Here is a 6000-nt window from a genome sequence, read left to right on the forward strand (position 1 = left end):
AGGTTAAATGAGTTAAGTATATTTTGAAACATACTTTATGTATGTGTTTTGAAAGATATACGTGCTATATCATCGTCTGCCATCACTATTACTATTATCTGATACTAAAATCTACACTATCAAGCTTTCCCCCAGTGCAGGAAAGAGGTAGATTTCAGACTGGCCCAACTTAACTAATCAAAACTAGTAGACTCCTCCCCAGTTCATTGGCCTTGAATATACTCTTCTGGATCTCACTTAGGGTGCAGATCAGGATGGCCTTAAACATTTATGACTTCTATTCCATATGAATTGGGGAAAGACTAGCCTCAGGATGTGAAGCATGCCACTGGGCAGCTGTTAGGATCCTCCAGGGGAGACGCCAGTGCTCCCTGGGACCGTGTATCACAGATGGAGAGCAAATGTTTCCTTCCTTGTCAAGTTAATTTACTCTCGCTGGACACGCTATTCCTAGAACTATTACCTACACAGCAGTGAAGGTGATCCGAGTCAGGTACTGCTGACCAGCAAGGGTTCTCTGAGGCCAGGAAACTACAGCAGACAGCTTTTTCCTTGGCCAGACTCTTTAAATGGGCTCATGCCCAGATGGGAGCAATAATTTATACCTGAAAGAAAATGGTCACGGTCAAAGAGTCCCTGAGGCAGCACTTCCAGAAGCCAGTTCTTAGCAAGTCCTTAGTCAGGTCCACACTGCTTGTCTGTCAACTCCCTGAAACCAGAAACACGGAATCACCTCATACCCTAAGGGCCAACACAGAGAAGGTTCTCAATACATATTTGCTGAAGAAAAGAACAATGAGTAATTTCAGCAAAATTTTATCTGGGGCTGAAGGGTTAATGAAATGGCAACTTTTTTTTGTTTGTTTTAAGTTTGCTTCTTTAACCACTTTTAAGGTAAGAAGTGGGGCTCCTGGGTGGCTCAGTGGGTTGAGTGTCTGACTTCGGCTCAGGTCATGATCTCGCGGTCTGTGAGTTCGAGCCCCGCGTCAGGCTCTGTGCTGACAGCTCAAAGCCTGGAGCCTGCTTCGGATTCTGTGTCTCCCTCTCTCTCGGACCCTCCTCTGTTCATGCTCTGTCTCTCTCTGTCTCAAAAATAAATAAACATTTAAAACATTTTAAGCAAAATAAATACAGTAAGAAGCAAAATTATAATTTCTGTCATTGCGAAATGAACCCCTGGCCATGTCATGGGGCCATTTTAAACAATAATCATATCAGGAGAAGACAGGTTGTAGGTAGAAACAACCACCTTATTGTTTTGAAAAACAACAGTTCAACTGGGGATTTAATGAAGACTGACAGACCAACTGGAAGGGAGGAGGGGTTGGCCAAGAAGTTTAACCCCTCTTCCACAAACCTCAGCAAAAGAATGGTATGAGTTTACAAAATATGTGTCAGGTTTAGAACAACAGACAAAACCGGTCAGGGATGTGAGGTCAGGTTTCTTTCCTCAGTCGTCCCACAATCTCGTGCAATTCACTGCTACTATCCCGAGAGCCAGATGTCCACAAAGGACTCATTGACATTCAGGGGACACTCAAGAATGATATGATATGCTCCCTACATTTTGCTCCAACAGCGGACCTCAATCAAAGGGAGGTTATAGACCACCTAGAACTAACAGACTCTTTACAAACTAGAAATAATGATCTATTAAGTTTCAACATAAACAGATGCATATGTTTGAACTAAACTAGATAACACACAAATAAAAGCAAACACCAAAGATTTGGGGATATTTTTACAAAGGAAAAAAATCACATCATTTTGGCTCATTTTTTTTTTCTCGGAAATTGGGAAGAGATTGTGATTCTTTGAGGCTAGCTGCAGGCTATCAGTGTTTTGGAAACAAGCAGTTTGAGAACCGCTATCCTAAATGTCAATTTGCCAATGAACCTCATAGACAGGGATTCCAAGCTTCTGATATGGAAGACAGGACCAAAAAAGTGGCAGCATAAACTATTTTATGTCCATGGCACCCTCTTGGCTGCTGGGGGTGGGGGGAGGGGGGAAACAAGTAGGATTCATGATGAAATGTGATTTTTCTAGGGTATCTGTTAATTTTGTAGTAAACTCTTAATCCAACAATATCCCACCCCACCCCGTTAGAGTTCCCTTCCCTCCGCACACACCCTGGGTTTTTCCGGTGCTGTTCCAAAGCTGAGTTAACATTCATTCTTTCCTCTTCTCAAGCTGCCAGTGGACCAGGGAGGCATAAACTTGTAACCCTGTGCCTCTCACATTCCTTCAGAGTCCTTGGAAACTACGGCTGGGGTTGTACCAAGAGGAACCATGGGTAGACATTTTACTCACAAAGATTCATCTTCCTTTCTTCCTCTACATATCTGTAAACTAATTTGACTTGGTACTAGTTGAAAACAGACCAGTTCTTCATCCAGGCAAATTTGAGAGATGCATGAATGCTGTCCTTCCTGAGTTTGAAGGATTCCTTCTCCCCAACCTTTCCCTCAATTGCAGCTTTCAGTTAAGAATCTGCAACTCATGGCACCTGGCTGGCTCAGTCGGTTAAGCATCCAACTTCAGCTCACGTCATGATCTTACAGTTTGTGGGTTCGAGCCCTGCATCGGGCTCTGTGCTGACAGCTCAGAGCCTGGAGCCTGCTTCGGATTCTGTGTCTCCCCCTCTCTCTGCCCCTCCCATGCTCATGCTCTGTCTTTCTCTGTCTCTCAATAATAAATAAACGTTAAAAAATTTAAAAAAAGAAAGAATCTGCAACTGGGGGGGGGGGGGCGCCTGGGTGGCTCAGTCCATTAAGGGTAGGGCTCTTGATTTCAGGTTTATGAGTTAGAGCCCCACGTCGTGCTTTGAGCTGACAGTGAAGAGCCTGCTTCAGATTCTCTCTCCCTCTCTCTCTGTCCCTCCCCTGTTCATTCTCTCTCTCTCTCTCTCTCTCTCTCTCTCTCAAAATAAATAAACTTAAAAAAAAAAAAAAGAATCTGCAACTCTGTTGCTAAAGACTGTTAGCACTGGCCCAGTCGATGGGGCTCAAAGCTAGGATTTTAGCTATTTGATCTTCAAATACAATCTATGGGTATCTCTCCTGGGAAATGTGCAAATATGGGCACACAGAAATTTTACATACAGTTTGGACATTTAGAGACAGTAGCAAACTTGTTCATTAAATCCATAGCAACAACAACAACAACAACAACAAAACATAAGATGGTAAAGAAAGGCATTTTGGGGAGAGGGTAAGGTTTTGTTCCTTTACTTGGGGAGGCTGTGGGGCAACGTCTTTGGACTTTGCTCACCCCGGGAAGAGGCAGTAAGGGGCCGAGAACCCACCCAGAAAGCGAAATCAAACAGTGTCAGAGATGAACTCTCTGCCCCCAAAATACCCCCCATAGACACCTACGCTTGGTCGCCTGGTCGTGAAAAAGGCACAAGATGGGATTGACAGTCCGGAACCTATTCAGGCTCCCCTGAGATAAACCTCTGGCCATCTTAGGCTTTCGTCTTCGCTGCCAGGGTGCGGGGTACGCCTGCTGCTGCTGAGAGAAGTCAGGGACCCCGCTCTGTCCGCCCCTGTCCTGTCACAGGGACTTGCCGGGGGCTCTGTTCCCCAGGCTCAGGGCGCCCCGCGTCCCTCCCAGATCGGCGCGGGACCCCCGCACCCGGCTCCCTCCAGCCCTCGGGCTGCTCCCGGATCGGGTCTCCGCTCACCTGGCACCGGGTATGCGGCCGCCGTGCGCCCCGCGTGGCCCTCGGAGCGCGGCTGCGCGCCCTGGTGGCGGGACACTAGGAGCAGAGGCCGGTGCACCGCCCCTGCCCCTCCCAACCCTCCCCCTTCCCAGGCCCGAGCAGGTGCGCAGGTGCGTGCTCAGGGTCCCGCCCCGTCAGACAGCAGACAGCGTCCTCCCTCGCCCACTTTGGAGGCCTACCCAGAACAGCCGCTTACACTCCCAGGGATCTCTGGACATCCTCCTTGCCGGCTGGACCCAAGACTGCACAAAGGGAGTATTTGCAGAGGTGGCCTCTTGCCCCAGGAGGGTTGAGGTCCTGTTGTCTGGCTCCAGAACTATCACCTGCTTGCCTACGGTTCAGGGCCTTTCATCTAGCTTGGAATGGAAGCAACTTCAGTCTGACCCTCTAAATTGAAGATTTCCACTGAAGTGTCTTTTCACTGTATCCAGCTACAGGCCTGTCCTCCACCGCTCTGCAAAGTCGTTTAAAAATAGTTTGTAACGGTGTGCGAAGAGCATTTGTCTGGATCTCCGGATCTAGGGTGAAGCCCTCTTGCCATAGGACTTGCGAACAGCCTCTTCCTTTCCCTGAAGCTCAGCTACACCATCCAAGATAACAGGGCTCTGAATCATGGGACTCTAAGGTCCCTTCCAGCATTAGAGACGAGTTTTCTGTATTGTCTAACAGAGATGAGCAGAGAAAGTCCCCTCCACGTTCTGCTGTGGATGAGCCTAGAATCCCTGGTTGCACTTCCGACTTGGTGGGCAGTAAAACCACCAGTTCATCCTCTGGCACGCAGGCGTGCTACAGCAAGAATGCCGAACCAGGCTTTCCAGAACCCAAGTGAGAAGATTCCCCCCTAGGTGATGGTTGGACAGCACTATTAAGAGGTCTTTAAATTTTATGCTTCTCATTATTATTATTTGAGTCCCAGCCTTTCCAGGGAAATACTCTGCATTAGGAGAAAAAGTATTCTCCGGAGTTACTGTTTTTAATCGCTTCCTCGATCCCTCATTTGGAAGTATTTGACCCTATTTTGTGCAAATCCACCCACATTCATTCAGCAGACATTTGCTGCTTGATTATTCTGTATCAGGCACTGAGGAGATAAGGAGGAATAAGGCATGATCTCTGCCTTTTAGGAACTCATGTCCTGGAAAAAAATAAACTATTGATTTGAAAAGTGATTTGTGTTGACACTGGTAAATTAGGGTGCTATAAGGTGCCTGATCCAAGTGTAAGGGAAAGAGAGGTCAGAAAAAGCTTCCTGGAGTTAAAAGACTTTTGACCATTTTTCCGTGATGAGCAGGATTTCCAGGTGAAGAGGAAATGGCTGAAAGAAATGATTTAAGGACAAGCGTTAGGTCCTTGAATCATAAATGTGCAAAAGACATTTTAAGATACCCAGTTCTAGAAATGTAAAATGATGCAGCCACTGTAAAAAAAGGGTGTAATCGTTCCCCCCAAAATTAAAAATAGATTACCATGTGATCCAGCCATTCTCCTTCTGGGTAAACACCCAAAAGAATTGAAAGTAGAGATCCAAAGAGATATTTCTACGCCTGTGTTCATAGCAACATCATTCACAATAACCACAATGTGGCAGCCACCCGAATGTGGTATATACAGGTAATGGAGTATTATTCAGCTTTAGAAAGGAAGGAGCTTCTGACGCGTGCTACAACATGGATGAACCTTGAGGACGCGATGGTAAGTGAAAAGTCAGTTATGGTTCTGCTTGTATGAGATACTTAGAGTAGTCAAATTCTCGGAGATAGAAAGTAGAATGGCAGTTGCCCCAGGGTTGGGAGTGAGAGGAATGGGGTGTGTGTTTCGTGGATACAGAGTTTCAATTTTACAAGCCGAAGAGTCCTGGTGACGGATGATGATTTGCATAACAGTATGAATATACCGAATGCCGCTGAAGGTACACTAAAGATAGTTGGGATAGTAAAATTTTACGTTCTATGTATGTTACCACAATTTTTTAAAACTTTGATTTGAACATCGAGTCCTATGGCCTCCCTTTACACAGGAGGACACTGAGAATTCTAGAGCTTCAAGAGACAAGACGGAGGTGAATGCCAGGAAGGTCTCTGTGAGGCCAATGCCTCTGTTCTTACCTCTCTGTGCTACGCATGACTGGCCACTTGATTGAAGCCATCACTTTATCAGAAAACAATGTGTTATAATCTGACACTCAATATTGGCTCTATCAACAAGATGATTATTATGAGCTAACTATCTTATTTTTTCATGTTTACTTGTAAATATAACTTCTTACTACAATTCAA

The sequence above is a fragment of the Panthera leo genome, chromosome A1, assembly GCF_018350215.1.
Source record: "Panthera leo isolate Ple1 chromosome A1, P.leo_Ple1_pat1.1, whole genome shotgun sequence".
Lineage (NCBI taxonomy): Eukaryota > Metazoa > Chordata > Mammalia > Carnivora > Felidae > Panthera > Panthera leo.